The sequence below is a fragment of the Bos grunniens genome, chromosome 3 (assembly GCF_055505025.1).
Source record: "Bos grunniens cultivar Pamir isolate PY7600 chromosome 3, Bosgru_T2T1.0, whole genome shotgun sequence".
Classification (NCBI taxonomy): Eukaryota; Metazoa; Chordata; class Mammalia; order Artiodactyla; family Bovidae; genus Bos; species Bos grunniens.
In genome coordinates this window covers 33,447,495-33,471,364 of record NC_141167.1, presented here as the reverse complement: position 1 = coordinate 33,471,364, position 23,870 = coordinate 33,447,495, and the positions used below count along the sequence as shown (strand labels likewise).

At 41.5% G+C, this 23,870-nt stretch overlaps 1 protein-coding gene across 1 annotated transcript in view; it reads left to right on the top strand.

Moving 5' to 3' along the window:
- DAB1 (DAB adaptor protein 1) overlaps positions 1-23,870 on the top strand; it is a 1,332,660-nt gene that overhangs the window by 114,687 nt on the left and 1,194,103 nt on the right. The window lies entirely within an intron of this gene.

The window sequence follows — 23,870 nt, the reverse complement described above, 5'->3', positions numbered from 1 at the left end:
AAATGTACCCTTTGCAGAAAACCACAGAAACCAAATAGCAAAGTGTTAAGCAGGGGTGCATGGTGCAGAGTAGGGAAAAAGGAAGTATTGAGACTAAAACGTAGGCATGCGCCTAGACCAGAGAGAGGCTTGTGGCAGCTTAGATGCCCAAAAGTCGGAGATGGAAGAAGGGGACAAAGACACGTTTAATTTTTAAGAAATAATATCAGATACTGGTCTGTCAGTTTGTGTCTAAGCAGAAAACAGGGCTATACCCAAGAGGGTATAAGCTCATAGGAATGTACAGAAGAAAGCCTAGTATTCATAGATGTATATATCTCACATCTTTATTTGTTCATCTGTTCACGGACATGTAAGTCTTTTCCACATCTTAGCTACGGTGAATAATACTGAGTGAACATTGGAGTACAGATATCTCTTCCCCATCCTGTTTGCAGACAGCCGCACACAAAAGAATGAAATCAGATTCCTATCTTACACCATACAAAAAATGGACTCAAAATGGATAGACTTGAATGTAAAACCTGAAATCAGAAAACTCCTGGGAGAAAACATAAGGGTTAAGCTCCTTGACATCAGATTTGGCAACGAATTTTTGGATTTGACACCAAAAGCCAAAGCGACAAAAGCAAAAATAGATGATCCACTTTTAAGACCCACGTTTTGAAAAAGATGGGCTCTTTCCAAATGAGTAGTCATGGAACTGCTGTGTTTAGCTTTCTCAGTGTTCTGAAAGGCTTGCGGATTCAAGCTGAGCCTCAAAGGGTTTCTCTTTCCCCTGGCCTGCAGGGAGTCCTGGGGGATTGGCTTTTCCGGAGGCTCAGAAATATCAAGGGCCTGGTGTGTTCCCTTCTTCATCTCTAGTTACCTCGATAGGAATCTTGGCCCTGGTCTAGTGAAGGGGAGCAGCAGGGCATTCATGCCAGGAGGGTCCTTTGAGGCTTTTTCCTTCTGTAGAGCATATTCTGATGGAAAAGGCCAGATTGACCAAATTCCAGGACCAAATTGGTGTGATGCTTAAAAGCGCTTTTTCATAGAGAGAGAGAATAGATAGAAGGGGGTCTTAATAATCAAGTCCAGTGTTTCATCAGTACCCCCCATTCCCTTCCTCTGGCTTCTTCATGGTGATGGCCTGTCCCCTTCTTCTCTTGGAGCCTGCAATAGAGATTTTTAGATCATTTACTGGCCTCCCCCACAGTTTAGATCAATAGCATCATAATCTAGCCTCACTTCTCTGCATTTCTTCACCTCTGTAGTGTTCCTGTCTATATAATGAGTTGAGTATCCTGGATCCATGAACCTAATGAATTTCAGCAGAAGAGAATATACTTAAAGTCCTATTCAAAAGTTTAAAATGATAGGAATTCCCTAGAGGTCCAATGGTTAGGACTCTGTGCTTGCACTGCAGGGGGCATGGGTCTGATCCCTGGTCAGGGAACTAAGATCCCATAAGCCATGTGGCACAGCCAAAAAAAAAGTGAAAAATGATGTATAAATAATATTTTATTTCTAGCATTATCATTTACACTCTATTCATAGATATTTCTTAAAAGAATGAAAGGAGCTTTCATAAACTAGAAACTAAATTGAGCCCAGGATAAAATGTGCTGAATTTCAAATGGACCTAATAAAAATTCATGTTTTTAAGATTGTACTAATTAAAAACCAGACAAACAAATAAGCAAAATCCATTCAACACGGTGAACCCATGCCTCATAGTGCTGAACCTTTGTGCTGTTTGTTTCAAGACCACTGGATTTTCTCCTCAATGTACCTTAACTGCTTTAGCATTTGATTCAACACAAGCCCCAAATAAAACACTTCAATCTATACTATTTATAATTTCTATCTTTTGTTACCACATAGGTGCATAAGAAACATGAGAAAACCAGATCTTAAATTTCCCTCAATTCAAATAAGGTAATGTCATGTCATGGGGAGTGTTAGTCGCTCGGTCATGTCCAACTCTTTGTGAACCCATGGACTGTAGCCCACCAGGGTCCTCTGTCCTTGGAATTCTCCAGGCAAGAATACTGGAGTGGGTGGTCATTCCCTTCTCCAGAGAATATAATAATTACATAAATATAGTAACAATATAAATATAATAGTAATAATAGGAGTAATAATAACCATGACAGATTAGATCTATAACCATATCTGTTGTTATTATATAATCTGCCTTATACAATTGTGATGACCGTGTTCTTTCTAAATGCTTAGTATGTGCTGGGTTTATTGCTCATTACTTTATGTGAATGAGTTCACTTAACCTTCAGAATGCTCTCTATGATGAAGGTGCCATTATGCTCCTAGTTTATAGAAAGGAAAAATAAGGCTCAGAGAGGCAAAGACACTTGCCTAGGCACACCCTGTGGCAGGTGGCATCTGACTCCATGGTCACAGTCTTAAACTACTATGCTAGATTACTTCCTTGTTTAAAATATGGGGAGACACCAAAGAGAATCTTGTGTCAAATGTTTAATCATTTATCTGGTGGTTCTTAATGTCTAGCGTATTACCTATAACTAATCAAAAGCATGCAAGTTCTAAAGAACAGATATCCCAATGTTATGCAGGTAGACGTGCATCCTGGCAAAGCCTAGTCAAGAAAATACAGGTAGCACATCATCTCCTGAACACAGCTCACCCTGGTTCATTACTGAAACGTAGCCCTGTAGTTGATGTTGATAATGCTGACTTGACTTCTTAACCCCTATTTAAGGAAGCCGGGATGAGAATAAGATATGGTAGAAAGAATGCTATTTTTTTAAAGGTAACTTTTTAAAGCACTGGTCTTAAATCTACAATTGCTCATATCTGTATGAATTCATGAGTTTGGATAAATAAGGACGTGTGGGGTTTATATATAGAAATCTAAGATGATATATATAATCCATAGCATAGCAACCATTTTATTCCCTATTGCTGTTTATGTGCCTCCCAAAGCTTATTGCTACAGGGCTACAAGATGATGCTATATAAACATACACAGAGAGATAGATATGTATTTGTGTGTGTATATGTATACATACACACACATACCCACACATCTATATATATATATATGTAACTTCACAGTAACTGAGATACTGAGATGACAAGTTACTCTGAAAACCTAGATGTTTACACTACATATTTTAAAATAGTCTATGGCATTTCTACTATTCACATGATACCCATGACACTGTCACTCACCAACATTGTATGTGTGTGTTTGCATAAGATATAGTAGAAAGGAAAGAGAAAGAATTTGGCACACTTGAGTGCTGACTCTGGCCCTGCCCCTTACTAGCTGGGTCACCTTGAGCAGCTAGTGTGAGCCCACTAAGCTCCTGTAAACCTGGTTAATCATAGTTTTGAAGGGGCTACTTATCCTGCATGACGGCCTCCATTTTCATAGACGAAAAAGCTTCCATGCCACCTTCAGGAAAGGAAACGTAGGCGCAGAAAACTCCCACTCTTTCTGTGCTCACTCCTTTGTGTTACCCAGAGGACCGGAAGTGACTTACCTGCTTGCTGAGTGTGAGTGAAGGGCTATCCCAGAGGTCCAGGAGTTCACTTTGGCATCTGCTTGTATAAAGGACACATGTGTTCCTTACCTGCCTTGTTGTAGAAGGTACCTTACAAGGGAGTTAGGGAAGGGGGATAGTTATAGGAAGCTTGATTCTGGTCACACTAGTGTTTTCTCCAATCCAGCTGCATCAGCAGTAAGTCTGAGCATTTGATCTCTCTCTGTTTGACTTTTGTATAGATTTTTCAGCTGGTTCTGGGCTTGGAAATGTGCCAGGGAGTGGTCATTACCTTCCAGCACTTCGCAGGACCGAGGCCATGGTTAAAACAAGAGTAAGGATACTAAGAATCTAACATGGTGTTTTACACATGGTAGTTGTTTGGTGGCCATCAGATTCCCCTCCAATGCCTGACTGTAAACTGAACACGACTCAGACTGTATCTTCCAAGTGGTCCTCTCCTTCCCCTCCCCTAGTACCTAATTATCACACGGTTTCAGATGTGAGCTGAGTAAGACTTTTAAGAGCCAGAAAAGACTTGACCAATCTGTGAGTTAAACACTTTCATCTTCCAGATGGGAAATTTGCGAACCAGAGATGCTATGTGTCTCACCTGAGACCACCCAGCTAGTAAGGGCCCACCTGTTCTCTAAGCCGGTCTTGTCACTGGGCTCTCCATGATTTCATAGAACAAAGGGAAACTGCCTTCTATAAAGGATAAATTACGAGGCGGCCTAAAACCTGAGAGCTTTGTTAAGGTAAAGCGTTTCCGTTTTGATGAAGAGCAAGAGAGCTCCCGAAATACTTTTCTTTTCACCTACTTTGCTATTATTCATCTCCTTCCTACCAGGCCCCCATCACCAATTATTTCTGCTTGGAAACGTCTATTATCGTTTATCATTCTATCTGTGGCTCTTATTTTAAAGACTATCTCAGGTGGAGCAGGAACTTAAGAAAATATTCCCCAGGAAGATTCTGAGAGACATTTTGTACATACTGTACCTGTACTTTACTTCTCCAAATGTCTTGAACTTGGGAAAATGCAACTGAGAACAATAGAGGAATGACAGGCCCTTTCCCCTCCTTATAGAGGCCTTTCTCTGTGGGCCTACTGATGTCATAGGCTCTTTTTTTTTTTTTTTGCTGCTTCAAGTGGCATGCAGAATCTTAGTTCCCTGATTAGGGATTGAACCCATTCCCCCTGCAGTGGAAGCATAGAATAACCACTGTGATTACCAATCAGAGGCCAGCTCTAGAGAGAGAAAATGGCCTATTGACTGCATATATTTATTTCTTCCTGGGACTGAAGTGTGTTAGAAATTCTTGGTCTGATTCCCCTTCAGAATATCTCAGAAAAATAGGAGAAAGGCAGAGCTTCCTAATCTCATTTTGTATATAGGAAAGCAGAAGGAAGAGAAATCAAGAGATTTCTAGATATTCTCACTTCTGCCCTTCATTGCACTGTCTTTTTTCCTGGAATGTTACTTTCCCCAGAAAATGCCTATTCACTCCACAAAGCCAGTTCCTTGATGAAACTCAGTTCCTCTTTGGTGCCCTCATCATCCCTGTGGATGATGCTTGAGCAGTTTTGCTGCCTTTATCTTTCAGAAATGCATTCCTTTTAATACTATCACAAAAATCTTGTCATCCCCATTTTATAGATAAGGACACAAGGCTCAGAGAGGTTATATGACTTATTCTAAATCACACAGCCAGTATGTGATGGGATCAGTTCTTGAGCAAAGGATGTCAGACTCCAAAGCCCACTCTCTCTACTCTGGTCTGAGGCTTCCTTTTTAATAACAAAGGATCCAGATGTGAGAATGCATTTTACCCTTGTGCTCAGTTGCCAAATCGTGTCTGACCCTTTGTGACCCCGTGGGACCCATAGCCCACCAGGTTTCTGTGTTCATGGGATTTTCCAGGCAAGAATACTGGAGTGGGTTGCCATTTCCACCCTTAGCTAATTCCTAATACCAATAACTAACTCCCATGGATCGAATACTTTATGATTTACACTGCATTTTTCCATATACATCATCTCATTAGACCCATCTAACGAAGCTTCAAGGTGGTGATTTCACAACAATTTTAGTTTATGGCTTTACAATTGAGGAATGGAGGCCCAGAGAAGGGATTTGCCAAAAGCCATCCTGCTATTTTCTAACAGTTAGCAGTTTGCAGGAAATTAAACCCACATCTCCTAACTTTAAATCCCTTTGCCATGTTGCAGCAATTAATTCAGGTTCTCAGTTGGCTTAACATGCAGTAAAGGCAGAATCTCCAAATATATAAATGGTGGATTGTCCTTAGGAGACTAAGACATTCTCTTTGGTTCCACATATCATCAAGACTTTTCCTCTTTGGGCAATGGTGTAGTTCAGTGGATAGTACCATCCACTGGTGGTATGTCCCTGTCAAGTGAACGAATCCCAGCCCTCAGAATGTGATCAAGGACAGTGATTAGTCTTCCATATATTTATCATATCATTACACAATTTGATGTTACAGAGTAGCACGTCTCAATGCTTTTATTTTTCTTCACACACAAGACACACACCTGTGGGAGACCTCAAGGATATGGATCATTCCTCATGTTCTAACTTTACTTGACCCTTTTCTACTCAAGAGAGCAAGGAAAGGAGTGACAAGGACATTATTAGGAGAAAGAACAATTTATCTTTCATTTATTTTGAATACTATTTTTTTTTTTTTAATAAGTTTCGTATCTTAGAAGAAGCTTCTGACACATCTCACAACTCACTGGGACATACCTGTGTGATGTGTTCCAGTAGTAAGAGTAGACAGTTAACTGTAGCAGGACTCTGTCCTCAAGGACCTCACAGTTGGGTGGGCAGGCAGACCTGGATCACTGACTAGCATTCAAGACAGGTGTTAAGAATCTTCGTACTAGCAGTGCAGAGAAGGAGTAGGAAGTATTGGATTGTGGAAAACAAACACACTTAGATAGAAAACTGAATTTTTTTCCCTTTGTTTTTTAATTGAAGTATAATTGATGTGCAATTTTGTATGAGTTTCAAGTATACAGCAAAGTGAATCAGTTATACATATATATATAAATATACATATGTATGTATTATACACACATGTGTACTAAATCACTTCAGCCGTGTCCAACTCTGTGCAACCCTGTGGACTGTAGCCTACCAGGATCCTCTGTTCGTGGGATTCTCCAGGCCAGAATACTGGAGTAGTTTGCCATTTCCTCATCCAGGAGAGTTTCCTGACCCAGGGATTGAACCCGTGTCTGTTGTGTCTCCTGTATTGACAGGCAGATTCTTTACCACTGAGTCACCAGGGAAGTCCCCCAAACCTGAATGTTTGAATTGAATCTTTGGGAATGAGTTGTGTTTTCACAGGTAGTAGGGGAAATTGAGAAAGAAGATGGAAACATTGTGAATATCATGGTACCTTCTGCTGGGTGGGCCTGAGGAAATGCTAAGTAGCCCTGTTATAATCTGATTGGACACTTAGAAAAAAGGAAGTAGGAAATGAGATCTGAAAAGTAGCTGGAACTTGAGCATCATGCTCTTGTGTTTGGACATGGTCCTGCACACAATGGGGAGCCATTAAAGATTTGGAGCAGGGGCCTGGCGTGATCTGGCTCATGTTTTTGGAAGATGAGTCTGGCAGCTCTGATTCTGTGGCATTGATGATCATAACCTGACGAAGAACCTGCAGTTCCAAGTCGGGGATGAGAAGTGCTGGTTGATGAGCTGAAAAAAAAAAAAAAAATCAAAGATCCCATTTTCCTACTTGTGTCAAGTCAAATAAATGGAGCCTGATAAACGTAGAAAAAAATCAAGATAGTAGCAAAATTGCCTGGAAGCAGAATGTTTTTCAAAGTCCCTAATGAGGTGTCAGTGAACCTAACGAGATGAAACTCCCTACCCTACACCTAGTTTTTCACGCTGTCCTTTTCATCCACTCATAATTAAGTTGTGAAATTGGAATTATATCCTATCATTAAAGACGGAGGCCAACTCTGCCTGTCTCTTGCTTCTTCGAAGATGGGAACTCTGAAAAGCATTCTCTTCCTTGGCTTCTTCCCCCGATGATGCTTCCCCTGATGTGGCTGCGGGTGATGACACTGCCGTTTTAGATTTTGATTAAAAAGGGCCACGTGGCTCCTCTTCATTGATTTCAGTATCGAATTCCATCATTCTTCGTGAGGAATTATTAAGCAGCTGAAGTTGAAAGGAAAATGTCAGTCTTTTTAGTGTTGTTGGCTTATTAGTGGCGGGGAAGAGAGGCATGCCCCATGGGCCAGACATTGGGTGGGGCTTTTTGGATATATAGGGCCCCTCTGATTCTTTTAGGGTGCAACCATGAGAGGGAAGCCTTATTTCCCATTTATACAGATGTGGAAACTGAGGCTCACAGGAATTGCAGGCCCTTTATAATAAGATCCACCAGGCTTATTCTGACCTGGGCCTTTCTTTCTCCACTGAGATAAAGATGATGACTACACTTGGAGGCAAAGAAGGTTCTTGTAGAGGAGGCTTGCCATCAGCCACCATTCTATGCCTTCCAGCATCCCATTCATTTTGTTAGTATACTCTGTGGTGCTTTCCTTATTCCTACAAGAACACTTTGTAGGATATTATTTGCTCCTTTTTCTGCATGAGCTAATCATGACTCAGCGGGTCTAAGTGATATATCCCAAATCACTCAGTTAGGAAGTACAGACTCCACCTCACTACATTGCCTTCAAATTGAGATCTCTACAGGATAAAACGCCTCCTTTCAAAGGATGAAGCCAGGAAGGGATGTTTCTAGTACCGGGGCCAGCTCACAGTATGAGAGAGGTATATGTAAAGTAGGTCCATTTTTATGAAACCCTGGCATTCTGGAATATAGGGGTAGGTCCAAGAGAAAGATGAGGGGAAGAGATCAGAGGCTGGCTCTGTACAAGGGGGCAGGAGCTCTGGGCAGCATCAGCCTGGAGCAGAAGAGCTCCTAGAATGACATACTCACTAAAGAAATAAGAGCATCTTGTCCTTTTCCTTGTAGGACAATTTCAATAAACTTACTGAGCAGACTCATAAAGCAATGACTGGAAACGTGGCTACCCCAGGATGAACACAGCTGCGGATGCTCCCTTGTTCCATGGCTGGGTCTGTCTGCTCAGACACAGTGGGGCTTCAGCCCCACCTCTGCTCCAGCTTTTCTGGAGAACGAGTACTTCTTCTCTGACAGCAACACTAGTGCAGACTGAGGTTTCCAGGTCAGGCCTGGTTCTCTCTGCTCTGTCCGTCACAGCTAACCCAGAATAAAAATGCAAATACAGGTCTATGATCTCCAATTTGGGACCTTAGGGGCCAGTTGTACGTCAGAAATTTAGAATATTTCAGATCTGAAAAAGGCCATGTGATATGTATATTATATATTATACAACACCCCTGCCAAACTTGGGGCAGCACCCATCATCAAGCACATTAATATTTCTGCAGTAAAATGTGTAATAAATAAATGTAGATGAATAGATGCCATAAGTAGTGTCCTGTCAGCACAGGTCAGTTTGTAGTCTCAAATGAATTTCAGATCAGCTTAGATATGCTGCCAAAATGAGTTGCCTATAGATGCAAAAATTCTCAACAAAATATTAGCAAACTGAATACAACAACACATGAAAAAGATAACTGAATCACGATCAAGTTGTATCTATTTCAGGGTCATAAGGATGGTTCAACATACACAAATCAATCAATGTGATATACTGTATCAACAAAAGGAAAGACAAAAACCACATGATCATCTCAATAGGTGCAGAAAAAGCATTTGATAAAATTCACAATGAGTTATACACACATAGACACACACATGCACACACAAAATTGGGTTTTCGGAGCTTTTTGGGTTTTATAATTCAGATAAGAGATTGCAGGTAAATATTTGTTCAATGCCTATTACTGCAAAAATAGTAGCTCACATGGATCGAGCACCTGTTATATGCTCAGCACTGGACTGAACCGTTTACAGACATTTACTGCACAAGAGCTCCAGAGCTGATGATGAATACAGTGTTACTATATGTGTACAGCAGTGTAGAGCTGTGCTGTGCAATCAATAGCCTCTAGTCACGTACAGCTATTTCCATTTAAATTAATTAAATTAATTTAAACTAATTTAAATCAAATGAAATTAAAAATTCAGTTCCTTGGTTGTACTATCAAGAGCTCGATAGCCACATGTGGCTAATGGCTACATACTGGAGAAGCTGCATATGCCTAGTGCCTAAACCATCCTGGGCAGCACAGAATATTTCCTTCACAGTGGAAAGTTCTATTGGATAACCTTGGCCTACATGTCATACAGGATGGTGGTTATGAGCATGGATTCTGGAGCTGTACTGCTCAGCACCATCATTCCCTAGTTACATGGCTTTGTTCAAACTGCTTTACCTCTTGGCATCTCAGTATTCACATCTATAAAATGGGGGTAAGGATCTTATCTGCTTCATTTGTTGTGAGGTATAAATGCATTCATATATGTAAAAAACTAGAACAGTGCCTGGCTTGAAGTTATCTCCTAATAGTTCTGCCTATTATGATTATTATTAAACCTGAGGAAGTCAAGGCATAGAAAGATGTTGTAAACTCTGTCCTCAAGTCCTGGCTCTGAAGCTGCATATTCTATAGTCTCTCTAGACAAAGTGTCCCATTCATCGCTTCTCCTCTATTGCTGAATGAATGATTGTGTAAATAAATGAGACAGTCTGGAAATGGTGACCTGGATTTCCAGAGCAAGCAATATCTGGGTGATAGCCTAGTCTTTAGGGTCAGATTCAGACGAAGAGACCGACAGTGAACCATGGTTATCCTTTATTGATTCATCAGACCAAGACTCAGTTCATATCTTTTATTTCCACTTTGTTCCATTTTCCTGTGTCTAATCTTAATTTTTAAAAATCAGCTATAACTAGGCTATTGTAAGGCATCGAACCCGCTGTCAGGACTATATATTTGAGATAATATGTTGAAGCTTCATTGATTCTGTTTGACAGCGGTCGAAATAGAAATAGAGTGGGGCTGCTGCCTGGAAGTTACCCAGAGAGGCCCTAGATCACGCTCTCGAGATGTACCTGCCACATGGTGCCTGCATATAGCTGTGAGCAATGCCTGATATGAAAAGAGGTGTCTTGTTTGCTGCAAGAACCCCAAGTATGGAGTTAAATGGGATGCGGTTTGGTTTCAGTCCTGAACTAAACCTGGGGACCTTCTCATATTGCTTTAGCTTTTTGAGCCTCAGTTTCTTCATTTGCAACAAGGGATAATTATTGTGAGTCTGTCTCCTTCACATATTGTCATGAAGATAAAATGCAAAATAGATTAAAACACTTTGCTAGTTATAAAGTACTGAGCACACTTGAGTTATATACTAGTACAGGCAACACTTTTCTTCTGGTAGGAAGGGAAGCCTCTGAGCTTAGGGAGAGACAAACATAGATATTTAGTGTGCATTAGTAACTGGCATTGTTTATTAAGTCTTAGTCATCATTTTTCAGTCAGTTCAGTCGCTCAGTCATGTCTGACTCTTTGTGACCCCATGAACCACAGCACAGAGAAGGCAATGGCACCCCACTCCAGTACTCTTGCCTGAAGAATCCCATGGTTGGAGGAGCCTGGTGGGCTGCAGTCCATGGGGTCGCTAAGACTCGGGCATGACTGAACGACTTCACTTTCACTTTTCACTTTCATGCAGTGGAGAAGAAATGGCAACCCACTCCAGTGTTCTTGCCTGGAGAATCCCAGGGACGGGGGAGCCTGGTGGGCTGCTGTCTGTGGGGTTGCACAGAGTCGGACACGACTGAAGTGACTTAGCAGCAGCAGCAGCACTGCAGCATACCAGGCCTCCCTGTCCATCACCAACTCCTGGAGTCCACCCAAACCCATGTCCATTGAGTCAGTGATGCCATCCAACCATCTCATCCTCTGTTGTCCCCTTCTTCTCCTGCCCTCAATCTTTCCCAGCATCAGGCCCTTTTCAAATGAGTCAGCTCTTCGCATCAGGTGTCCAAAGTATTGGAGTTTCAGCTTCAACATCAGTCCTACCAATGAACACCCAGGACTGATCTCGTTTAGGATGGACTGGTTAGATCTCCTTGCAGTCCAAGGGACTCTCAAGAGTTTTCTCCAACACCACAGTTCAAAAGCATCAATTCTTCAGTGTTCAACTTTCTTTATAGTCCAACTCTCACACCCATACATGACCACTGGAAAAAACCATAGCCTTGACTAGACGGATCTTTGTGGACAAAGCAATGTCTCTACTTTTTAATATGCTGTCTAGATTTTTCATAACTTTCCTTTCAAAGAATAAGCATCTTTTAATTTCATGGCTGCAGTCACCATCTGCAGTGATTTTGGAGCCCAGAAAAATAAAGTCAGCCACTCTTTCCCCATCTATTTGCCATGAAGTGATGGGACCAGATGCCATGATCTTCGTTTTCTGAATGTTGAGCTTTAAGCCAACTTTTTCACTCTCCTCTTTCACTTTCATCAAGAGGCTCTTTAGTTCTTCACTTTCTGCCATAAGGGTGGTGTCATCTGCATATCTGAGGTTATTGATGTTTCTCCCGGTAATCTTGATTCCAGCTTGTGTTTCTTCCAGCCCAGCGTTTCTCATGATGTACTCTGCATATAAGTTAAATAAGCAGGGTGACAGTATACAGCCTTGATGTACTCCGTTTCCTATTTGGAACCAGTCTGTTGTTCTGTATCCAGTTCTGACTACTGCTTCCTGACCTGCATACAGGTTTCTCAAGAGGCAGGTCAGGTGGACTGGTATTCCCGTCTCTTTCAGAATTTTCCACAGTTTATTGTGATCCACACAGTCAAAGGCTTTGGCATAGTCAATAAAGCAGAAATAGATGTTTCTGTTTCCAACATCCACTGGATCATTGAAAAAGCAAGAGAGTGATCCAGCGGATGTTGGCAATTTGATCTCTGCTTCCTCTGCCTTTTCTAAAACCAGCTTGAACATGTTGAAGTTCTCGGTTCATGTATTGCTGAAGCCTGGCTTGGAGAATTTTAAGCATTACTTTACTAGCCTGTGAGATGAGTGCAATTGTGGGGTAGTTTGAGCATTCTTTGGCATTGCCTTTCTTTGGGATTGGAATGAAAACTGACCTTTTCCAGTCCTGTGGCCACTGCTGAGTTTTCCAAATTTGCTGGCATATTGAGTGCAGCACTTTCACAGCATCATCTTCCAGGATTTGAAACAGCTCAACTGAAATTCCATCACCTCCACTAGCTTTGTTTGTAGTCATCATTTTTGTCTTAGTGGAAAAAGAATGTTGAAATAAACATGTTATTAATATCAATTGAAAGATGAATGAAGCATATTTGAGAAGTAAAGGAGTATGCTAGTGTTGGCACTGTTCTTTTAGGGCCCACTGCTTAAAGCTATATCCTTTCAGTGGTCTTTTGTCTTCTTTATAAGTTTTGCACTTTATATTTTGGATTTTACATTAGTAAGAACTGTCATCTTATAAGCTTCTGCTTTTCTTTTAACCATGAGTTATACCATCATCAGCCCCATCGCCACTCATCTACCAACCACCAGGAAGTTTGTAGTTATTTTAATGCTTATTTATAGTCATGTTGGACTTCCCTTGTGGCTCAGACAGTAAAGAATCAGCATGCAATGCAGGAGACCAGAGTTTGATCCCTGGGTTGGGAAGATGCCTTGGAAAGGGTTAGTCACTTATTCTGCAGTTTTAGAATTAAAGAATTTGTAGTGAGAGAAGAAGAGGAAAGAGCAGAGACTGAAGTCTAGCTTTTTAAATTTTATAGATAAAGTAATTGAAACTCTAGAGAGAGCAAGAATGATGCATGGAGACTGAGGGTCAATCAGTGGCAGAGTTAAGACCAGAATTGCTGTCTCTGACTCACAACCCATCCATCAGGCAAGTTCTAATCAAGAGTTGTGTGGTGAACTTGAAGCAGATCAAAGGATTTAGATGAGTCTAATGTATATTGGAGAAGGCAATGGCACCCCACTCCAGTACTCTTGCTTGGAAAATCCCAGGGGCAGAGGAGCTTGCTAGGCTGCAGTCCATGGGGTCATGGAGAGTCGGACACGACTGAGTGACTTTCCTTTCACTTTTCACTTTCATGCATTGGAGGAGGAAATGGCAACCCACTCTAGTGTTCTTGCCTGGAGAATCCCGGGGACGGGGGAGCCTGGTTGGCTGCTGTCTATGGGGTCACACAGAGTCGGACATGACTGAAGCGACTTAGCAGCAGCAGCAGCAATGTATATTGGAAGTGCATGGTGTAGCCATGTCCCCATAGGAATGACCTTTTTAATGGGACCTGAAATGCATGAGGCCTGTGGGTGCTGTATTAGTTAGGATGTGTATGTGTAGCACCAAATTATGGCTCCCAAATAACAGCTGTATAAATAAATAGAATTTAATATTCCTCGCCTAGGAAGAAGTCTACATATAGGCAGTTGTTAGCATTGCAGTTTTTAAACGATGCCTCTAGAGATTTAGTTCTTTCTATATATTGTTCATAAGATGGCCGCCTTTGTGCCAGGCATCATATCACTATCCAAGAAGGAAGAGGAGGGAAAAGACTAAAGTTAAAACTTTCCCAGAATGCTTTGAGCAGATTTCCACCTCCATTCAATTGTGTAGAACTGTGTCACCTGGCCTCATCTCACTTCAAGGGAGGTTGGGGAACTGAGTAGTTACCTTCTAGCCTCTATCACTGGGATAATATTTTTAAAAATTAACCATCAGTGGGGCACAGCCATAGACCAATGCAATGGATGTCTAACATGAGCAGCTAGAACAGCTGTAACAATACATAAATTTTAGCTTTGCTTATTATACATGGTGACCTGGGAGAAGAGTGTTAAGAACAGATGTTTAAGTCTCAGCAGTGTTTGATGCTGTACAATGTTCTACATCAGGGTCAACAAAGGGTCAATAGTAAATACTTTAGGTTTTATGATCTCTCTTGCAGTTACTCAACTCTGCCATCATTGTTTGCAAACAGCCAGAGACAGTACAGAAACAAACAGTCAGGGCTGCATTCCAATAAATCTTTATTTACAGAAATAGGCAAGAAGCCATATTTGGCCTGTGGGCCAAAGTGTGATGGTCCCTGTTCTGCATCCATTTCCACATTAGGGATGTCCTGGCAATGAGACTGGAATAGCAGAAGTTGGTTACCTCTAGCTGTCTCTATCTGAGTGGTATCCAAATGGGCATTGCATTCTGGACTAGATAATCCTGCCTCCTGCCCTACTGGATAGAAGCCATTTCTTTCTCCTTCAGGCTCTACATCCCTCTGCTATATACCTACTCTGAATGGTGACATGGAAATTCAATCTATGTCTTTGAATATAGAGGACACCTTTTAGTATTACTCAAATATTGTCATATTGAGTGGTCATCATACTTGGAAGATTAAAATAAAATCATGATTATGAAAGTGCTTTGTCAACTTAAATGCAGTGTATGAAAATTCCTACTTAGAACAGCCTTCTTATCTGCAGATGCTCCCCATGCTTCAAGGACCTTCTATACTTTCTAAAGTGTTCACATTTCCTGGCATCACATCTGCCCCTATTTGAGAGCAGCTTATCTTTCCTTCAGTAGCATAGTCTGCCTTGGGAGTATATTAATTACCACAATAGAGTCATTGAAGTGAGCTCTTCGTCTACAAGAACCTCTCCTCCCTCAAGGGACTCCAGTACACAAACACATACCCACACTCATACACTCTGATTAGATGAAAGTTTTTGCCATTCCTGCCTTAGCCTTCAACAGCAGATGCTTTATGATGGCCCAGTGAACGATGCAGAGGAAAAACGGGAACTTTTAAGGATCAGATGCCTGAAAAAGGAAAATTATGCAGTTTGGATGCCAGTCACACTCTAGGCAGTCAGGTGGAGAAGTTTAGAAGGCGTCCCCCTGGGTACCACGAATCACAGGATTGCCCAAACCAGAATCCTTAGCATCATCGCTAACACATCCCTTTCCCATGTGCCTTCCAACCAGTCAAGAGCTTGGTCCTTTCTGGCTGGAGTCCTACTTGCCTCCTTTTCTGCTTGCTGAGTCCTCCTTGTTTGTTCTTTTTCAATTTTTAAAAAAAATTTTGTACAATTTTTATAGGTTATTTTCAATGTACAATGATTATAAAATATCGGCTATATTCCCAGGGTTGAACAGTATGTCCTTGAGCCTATCTTAAATGAATACTTTGTTCTTCCTACTCTCCCGCTCCTATATTGCACCCCCTCCCCATAACCACTAGTTTGTTCTCTACAACTTCTTTGTTCATTCGTTACTCTTAATCTGGGCATCACTTCTTCCAGAAAGCATTTTCTGACTTCTTAGACTTGTTTTGTCACCCCTCCTTTGTACGAGGAAGCATCTCCTGTAGCTCTCATCCTACAATACTGTAATTGCATATTTGTCTGTTTCCTTCACTGGGCTATGGGTCTGTGAGTTCAGAGAACGTGTCATGCTTGACTTATCTTTTATGTCTGGCATGGTGGCTGGTATTGCACTGGAAATCAGTCACCCTTTTATCCATTCCTCCTCTAGCAGGTAGGAGTGTATCTCAGAGCAATGGCTTCTCCTAATTTTTAAGAGCTTCAGGAAGGAGTAATTTGCAGATTTTCAGAGGCACTCCTTCTCTCTTTAAGGCATCAGATTTAGATCACACCATCCGGGATCATAGCAGACTTTGGGAACATGTACATGATGCTTCATATATCTGATTCACAGGAATTTTTAGAAAACTCATTCATTCCATTCATTTATTCATTTGGCAAATTATTGTTGCCAGCCTACTTTGTGCTGAACTCTGCATTAAGAACTGTGGATTCCATAAACAATGACCTGGAAATGAAAGTGTCACCCATGAGCTACATTTGCCAGGCACTCTTGCTAGGAACACATCAAAGGTTCTGTTTCATCTTCATCCATGAAGTACCTACTGTCATCTCTATTTTACAGAATAGAAAATAGTCACAGAAAGTTTTATGATCATACAGCTGGGACTTCGAAGAGTATAAAACATCACTTCTGTTATCAAGGAACTCGTTGTCTATTGGAGAAACATTCTTTGATTCATTTTCAATCATTCATTCACTCATTCATTCAGAAAGTATTTATTGAGTGCCTAGTTTTCGCTCAGCACCATTATAGAGTCTTCGGATACAGCCGTGAACAAGGCTGACTAGAGTCTTGCTCATAAGGAATTTTCACTCCTTTAAAGAGGAAGCCATTAACAAATTAGTCAACATGTGTGGAAAACACAAGAACATGTGAATGAGCGACTGAGGAATATGCGGACATTACAGTTAAAGAGACAAGGTCAGCCTCCCTAAGGAGACGGTGCTGGACCTGAGACTTCCAAGAGGATAACTGATGTGAATCCAAGGAAGTACGTGCCAGAGGAAGCAGTAGGTGCCAAGGCACTGTGGCTGCCGGATATGGAGAAAGGGTGCAAGTGGCCTGAGAGGGTCAGGGGAAGGGTGGGCCTAGACTTGTATGTGACCTGATGGGCCAGTACAAGGTCTTTGGACTTATACCAAGAGCAGTGGGACTTTGCTGCAGTGTTTTAAGCCAGCAGGACCCAGTCTAACTTCCTAAAGATCTCTGACTGCTTTGCAGAGAAAAGATTATAGTTTCAAGAGGGGAAATGTGGAAATAGTTAGGAGGGATGGCTAAAGGAGAAAGAAAACAGAGAGGGAGAGAGAATGAATGAATGAATGAATGGTGGGTTCTGGAATAGGGGAAGCCACAGTTGAGAAATGAAGAGAAGTAAACAGCTCAAGAGAGAGGTGAATAGGTACCAGAGAAAGAGAACTTAGTGAAATAAGAGCAGACACTGAGGTGATGAACAGGGTTTTCTGGGGCATACAAGAAAGCACAGATCCTCTGATCCAGGGTCTCCCAAACTGTGTTCCAAGAAAACACCATGTCCTGTGGGCTGTTGAAAGTTGTTCTTGGGAAAAAAATCAAATTCTTTCAAGTTAAAAGAACATGTCTGGACAATGCTGCCTCCTGTGTTGCAGAGTGAAGGTGATCAAATACAATAGCATATCCAAGGCTCTTGGAAGCTCATTAGTAATGAAGTCAGTTTAACTTTAATGTGGCTTTTCTTGAGTCTCTTTGATCCTAGCACTCCTTTTACACAGTACTTCCTGTGCTTGGCCAGCATCCTACCCAGAGTGTCTGATGGTACTGGATGATCTGGAACAGCATTCTTATTTTACTCATGGCAAGCTGGTGGCCAAGAAAGGGCAGGTGACTTGCCCAAGATCACACAACTGACTGGAGGCAAAGCCAGGCCTGGCAGAAGTCATATCTTCTCTGACTTAAGACACACTCTGCTTCTACCCCAGGGTACCATCTACATCTGCAGAGAAGACTTGCGATGCTGTACTGATAGAATCCTGACTACAAATAACACGCATCCTTGCTGGCTGCATGAACAAAGCACTCTGCCCTACACTCCACCCTCCCAGAAGGGCCCTAATTCAGAAATAGTGAAGCGCCATTCCCTGGCCAAGGTGTCAGGCTTATAAATTCTTACCATAATGAACAACAGAGAGTTGTAAAAAACTGCACACAGAGAGAAATGCAACAGTCTTGGTGGCCTGAGGGGTTGAGTCCTATTGAAATATGTTTGCAAACTCCACTCCCCAGCAACAACCTGAATAACAATGGGCTATAATGAGGTGATAATTAACACTGAATCTGGATTCAGCAAAAATAAACAATTTTATATTTTAAGGGGGTAGAGATGCAACTTGATTGTAATTCTGGGATGAGCTCCTGGGAGATCTGTCTGTTGTTAGAAAGAGAAACGGGTGCCACTGTGCTTTTGGCTGCAGGGCAAAGAAAGGGTGTTTCTGCATCAGAGTTTCATCCAGATTTTGCCATCTCCTCTCTGGGCAATTGTATGTGAGTTGCTTAACTTCTCTTACCTATGAAATGGAGATAATATGTCCTTGTAGGACTAATGAAAAAAGTAATCAAATCATGTTTGTGAGGTACCTTGCATGCCTGCCTCACCAGGTGCTTGGTAAATGAAAGTTATTCGAATTATGTGTGTGGTTTCTTCCTCTTTTAAGCACCAGGTCATTCTGATGGCAATTGTCCTAAATGGCCTTGATAGTAGCTATTTATGCACTTAAATTGCTAAGGATACTTTTGATCTTCAAAATGATTGAATCTCACTTTGACCAAACACAGACCAAAGAGAAAGTGTTGTGTTTTGCTTATTTGTCGCTGACAATATTAGGTTACTTTATGTCATAGTGGTAAGAAGGGTGTAGGTTGACTCCAGGGACAACTAGAGACTGAGGCTCAAATAAAGCCGCACTTCTCTCCATCTCTCAACTGTCTTCATTCCCTGTGATCAGCTTCCTGACTGTGGAGGGAAATTGCTGTCAAGGTCCTAGAGGACTCTGTTTAAAATTTAAGTATCCCAGGGAGAGTCCCTGATTGGCCTAGAATGAGTCAGGTGGTTAGCCTAGGACCAATCAACTGTAGGCAGGGTAAATGAGCCTATGAAAACATACAATACCAGTCCTTACTTGTATCACAGAATGAAAGAGAAGTATTACATGGGCGAGAACTTCTGGAATGGGAGCTGATGGGGAGAACCAAAAATCAGCAAAACCTCCCCTTTGAAACTAAGCTCATTGTGGAAAATCTAATGGATAGCTGCTTTTTTTTTTTTTTTTGCTTGTTTAGCTTCTCTTCTACCTTCTGTATCCCTCTTTGGCATTGGAGACCTCCCCCACCTCTTCCCATGTGCTTTGGCTGGGAGTGTAATCTGTCCTTCCTCAAGTCTTCTCAGCCATCAGCCTTTCCATAGGCTCAAGTTTTTAGTCCAGGTGAATATCATGCAAATTAGGTCAACCAGACTCTAGTTTTTTCCCTGAGTGTTGGTTCTTGGGAAGAATGACTCACAGATTAGAGCAGAATCATTTTGTTGACAATCTTAGAATGTCTACCTGTGAGGTCTCCTTACTTTAATCCCTAAAGCTACATAACTCTCTACCTTCATGAAGTCTGATTGTTTAGTTCTCTGATCCATTTTAAATCTACCCTCAGTGATCTTCTAGGAAATTCATCTACTCATCAAAGTGAGCTGGAGTTGATTTCTGTTACTTGCAACTGAAGATCCTTAATAGACGCAGGCAGAGGCTGAACATTATTCGTGTTAATATGCTCCATGTTCCTACTGGTTTCACTGCTACACAAATGCTCAGAAAACATGTGGTAGACTTATTGACTGTAGAAACCCGCTTCTTTTATTTCTCTACATATCTTCCTTCAAACATAATTGTAGATCAAACACCTTATGGAAAACAGTTAAAAGAGAGGCTGGGCTACTTGGGTTGAAGCCCGTTCCATTTGGAACACCTTTCTCTAGAGTAGTATCTCTGCTTCAAAATGCCTATCAGTTTCACTCTCAGCTAAATGTTTTATGTACTTGTCCCTGGGGTATTTCATGCTATTTGGAGAATTTATATGTCATTAAGCACAAGGCAGTCCAGGTTAATTGAAATTGTTATTTTTGGAATTGGAAATTATTATTTTTTTCATTAATTGTAGCCATTCCCCAGAATGAAATTGTCACAGTCTTTGGGATTCACAGCAGTGGCTCTGAAGATTCAGCACCCAGGAAGAACATAGGATCTCAATGCAGAGTTTTGAGCACTAGCCCTGAAGATTTGGATTCCTTATGGCACCAGTGGGTCCTAGGAATCTGCATTTGTAAGATAAGGAAAGAACTATGAGAACGTTATTGATTTGTTTTCATTCTTAAATGCAGTACTTTATTTAAAGAACTTAGCTTAGTGCCTGATTTTATTGTAAGGACTTGATAAATAAAAACATTATTATTGTTAGTTTTGTTTGTGATACAGTATCCAGTGAGCAAATCCAGTACTTTTGTTGGATTCAAGCAGATGTTGAAGTCAACAACCAACCCTAAGGGTGGTATCCCTCAATTCAGTCTATTCTCTGTTTCTATTATATTAGTGTGGTCTTCCTAGGTGGCGCAAGTGGTAAAGCACCCACCTGCCAATGCAGGAGATGCAAGAGACACGTGTTTGATCCTTGGGTTGGGAAGATTCCCCTGGAGTAGGAAGTGGCAATACACTCCAGTATTCTTGCCTGAAAAACTCCATGAACAGAGGAGCCTGGCAAGCTACAGTCCACGGTGTTGCAAAGAGTTGAACACGACTGAGCATACACACTCCAATTATAGTGATGTTGATGCGCACACACACACACACACACACGCACTCATGTTGATGCGTATGTGTATCACCATCACTATTCATCCCACACCTGTTGCATTATCACAGCACTTCCCACAGCAGATTTCCTTGATTTCAGTCTGTTTGTTTGAATTTATTCTCAAAAAAATAGTAAGAGTTATTTTACTAAAAATCAAATCTGGTTGCATTCCTTTCTACTGACAATCCCTCCATGATGCCCATCGCTTACAGAATGAAATCTAAACTTCTCACCTGCAATCTTCACAGATCAATTCAGGAGTTCCTCTCTAACTGCAACTTCCTGTTGCCTCTCTCATTCTCTGTAGTCAGCCACCCTAAACAAACTGTGGGTCCCCCAGAGTCTCACATTCACTCTTCTTGCAGGCTTTGCTCATTTGGTTCCCTCTGCCTGAAACACACTGGTCTCCCTTTGGCCTGGCCAAAGGTCCTTTAGGTTTTCTTTTGGCTGATCCTCTTCTGTTAAACCCTCCCTGCTCCTCAAAGGCTGGGTTGGATTCCTTTTTATGTGCTGTTACTGGATCCTCTGTATCTACTGTCATTGCACTTATCACACAGTTTTGAGGTTGTCTGGGTCCTTTTTTTCTGTCTCCCACTAGATACTGAGCTACAGGAGGCAGGGACTGTGTCTTTAACACCTTTTAGTCTTCAAGTCCCAGCAGGATGAATAGCACATAGTGATTTAGGTGCTAAGTAAATGCTTGGGAAAGAAGAAAGGAAGGAAATTTACTTCAACTGGACCATAGAGAGTGCTGGAAGATACAAAGAGCAGGATCCAGTTCTACAGAGAAAGAACTTAGGAGAGGTTCATGGAGTCATGGTCTCGGCAAGATGCCTTAGGTCACGGCAGGTCCTCTCTCCTATAAGACACTCTTGGTGTAAAAGAAGGAGTACGGGGTTCAAGCAGTAAGGCCACAATTTCAGTGTTGGCCTGTCACTGAAAGCTCCACAGTTAAGTCACTTCATTTTTCTGCATCCTCAGTGTCCTAAACTTTAAAATGGAGCTAATAACAACAGTAGTATCAACAACTACAATAGCTAACAACAACCAGTGTATCTACTCCAAATAGTTGATTTGAGATGAAACAATAAACTATTTATTTAAAGTACTTTGCACACTGTAAAGCTGTGGTCTCCTTTGCTAGGCTGTGGGCTTCTTGAGGGCAGGGGCTTTGATGAGACACATCTCTGTGCCCCAGGGTCAGGCACATGGAAAGTATTAGATTAACTTTTGTTGAATAGATAAACAAAGGAATCAAAGGATGACTCACTGACTGAAGGAATGAATGGATAGGAAAGTCTAAGCAGGAAATGACAGAGAGGCTCAGAATAACCTTGCTGGGATGAATTGCATACACATTGCTTTTTCCCTCCTCCATAGAAACTTCCTTGAGGTAGGAACTGTTCCCTAACTCTGCCCACAACTTCTGACCTAAGGCCTTGCACACTGGAGTCAGTGCTTCAAAAAACACTTTGCAGCTTAACGTGAATTTGTTGACCACGTTACAATTTTCCAATAGTTTGAGGCAGATGTATAACAACATCCCCATTTTATAGATGAAGAAACTGAGGGCCAGAGATGTTTACATGAACTGTCCAAGTTTGCATGGCTGGCCAGGGACCAATCCAGGACTAGAATCCAAGTCTCATTCTTAAGCCAATGCTTTTTTTTCCACCAGAGAGTTTGTCTTGTCTCTTGGCAGTGTTTCTGGAGAGAAATGATGCATGCACACGCCCAGCAAGCGCATGGTGGGCCCTAAAGCAATGACAGCCCTATGTTAATGAGCAGGAAAGAACCCCAGCAAAGAAGAGTCTTCTGATGGGTGTTGATGAATGTTTACAGATGACATCTTTGCTTTGAACGGAAGGAGACCTAATTTTTAAAATGCATTCAATTATTGTTAAGCCTAAGGGGCATTTAGAAACGACCATTGCTAATCACCCAGACAATGACATTGAGACCCTGCCCTCTGCAGCAACCATCTTTTCCAGGGCTTGATCTCATGCGGGAGTGCCAAAGCACGAAATTTATGAAGTCCTCTGAGTTTTTGTGGTCGCAAATCACAAGACTTTATCAAACAAAAAGAGAAGCTTGCCTAGGAGGTTGAGAACATACTTTCCAGACATAGCGATGGGAATACAAACAGGCCAATTCAATTTCTTTTGGGGTCATGGTTTGTAGCTTTATTGAATGTGCGACATTCTCTTTTGAAAGTCCATGGGATGTTTTCACTTCAGAGAATAATTTCCACATCTTGTTCGACACCAAGAAATGGGTAATTATTATATCACTTGGTGGTTATTTATCACAGTTTGAATGGAAATAAATTGCTTCAAAGTGAAATCATGCTACATGGTTACCCGTCTGCCCTATTACTCTTTCGTTTAATTTTCTTTATTTTAATGTGCATACCAATGTTTGTGACCTGTCTCGTCTGTCTCCCTCATAATTCCCTTCAACGAATTTAAATTTGTTAAGAGAAATTAAATAGTGGGTTAAAGGAAGGCTTGGGATTTGGGAAATGGGGGTTTTGCTGAGAGCGGTAATTTATTTCTGAATTGGCTCTCACTTTCCATGGAATAGGAGCCTACTGGAAATCAAAAATGGATAAAGCACATGGATATATTTCTTCCATAGACCAGCTAGTTAGGGCACAAGTGATGATGCCTATTTTCTGAGTCTAGTGCTATCCACATTGCCCACTCTGGCAATTTTCCCAGTGCTTTCATTTCAACTAATAAAATCCACAAAATAACATTGCCTTTCTTTCATTTTAAGAGCATAAAATCAATCTTTTCCAAGCTTCCTTGTTTCTGGCCTCCTCATTTAAACCCTGAAAATCTAAACGATAGGGCTTGTTCACTTTAGTTTGATAACTGTGTATTGAGGGCCCACTGTGTGCTCACTATCGGTCCTTTCTCTGAGGGATGACAGTCTGGTGAGGGAGACTTCTATACTGCGTTTCCCTCTCTGTGCCTGGCTCACTGATGTACGAATGTGATGAGGTAGACACCGTTTTCTTGGCGATCACTAGAGACTTCTTAGAAAGAGGT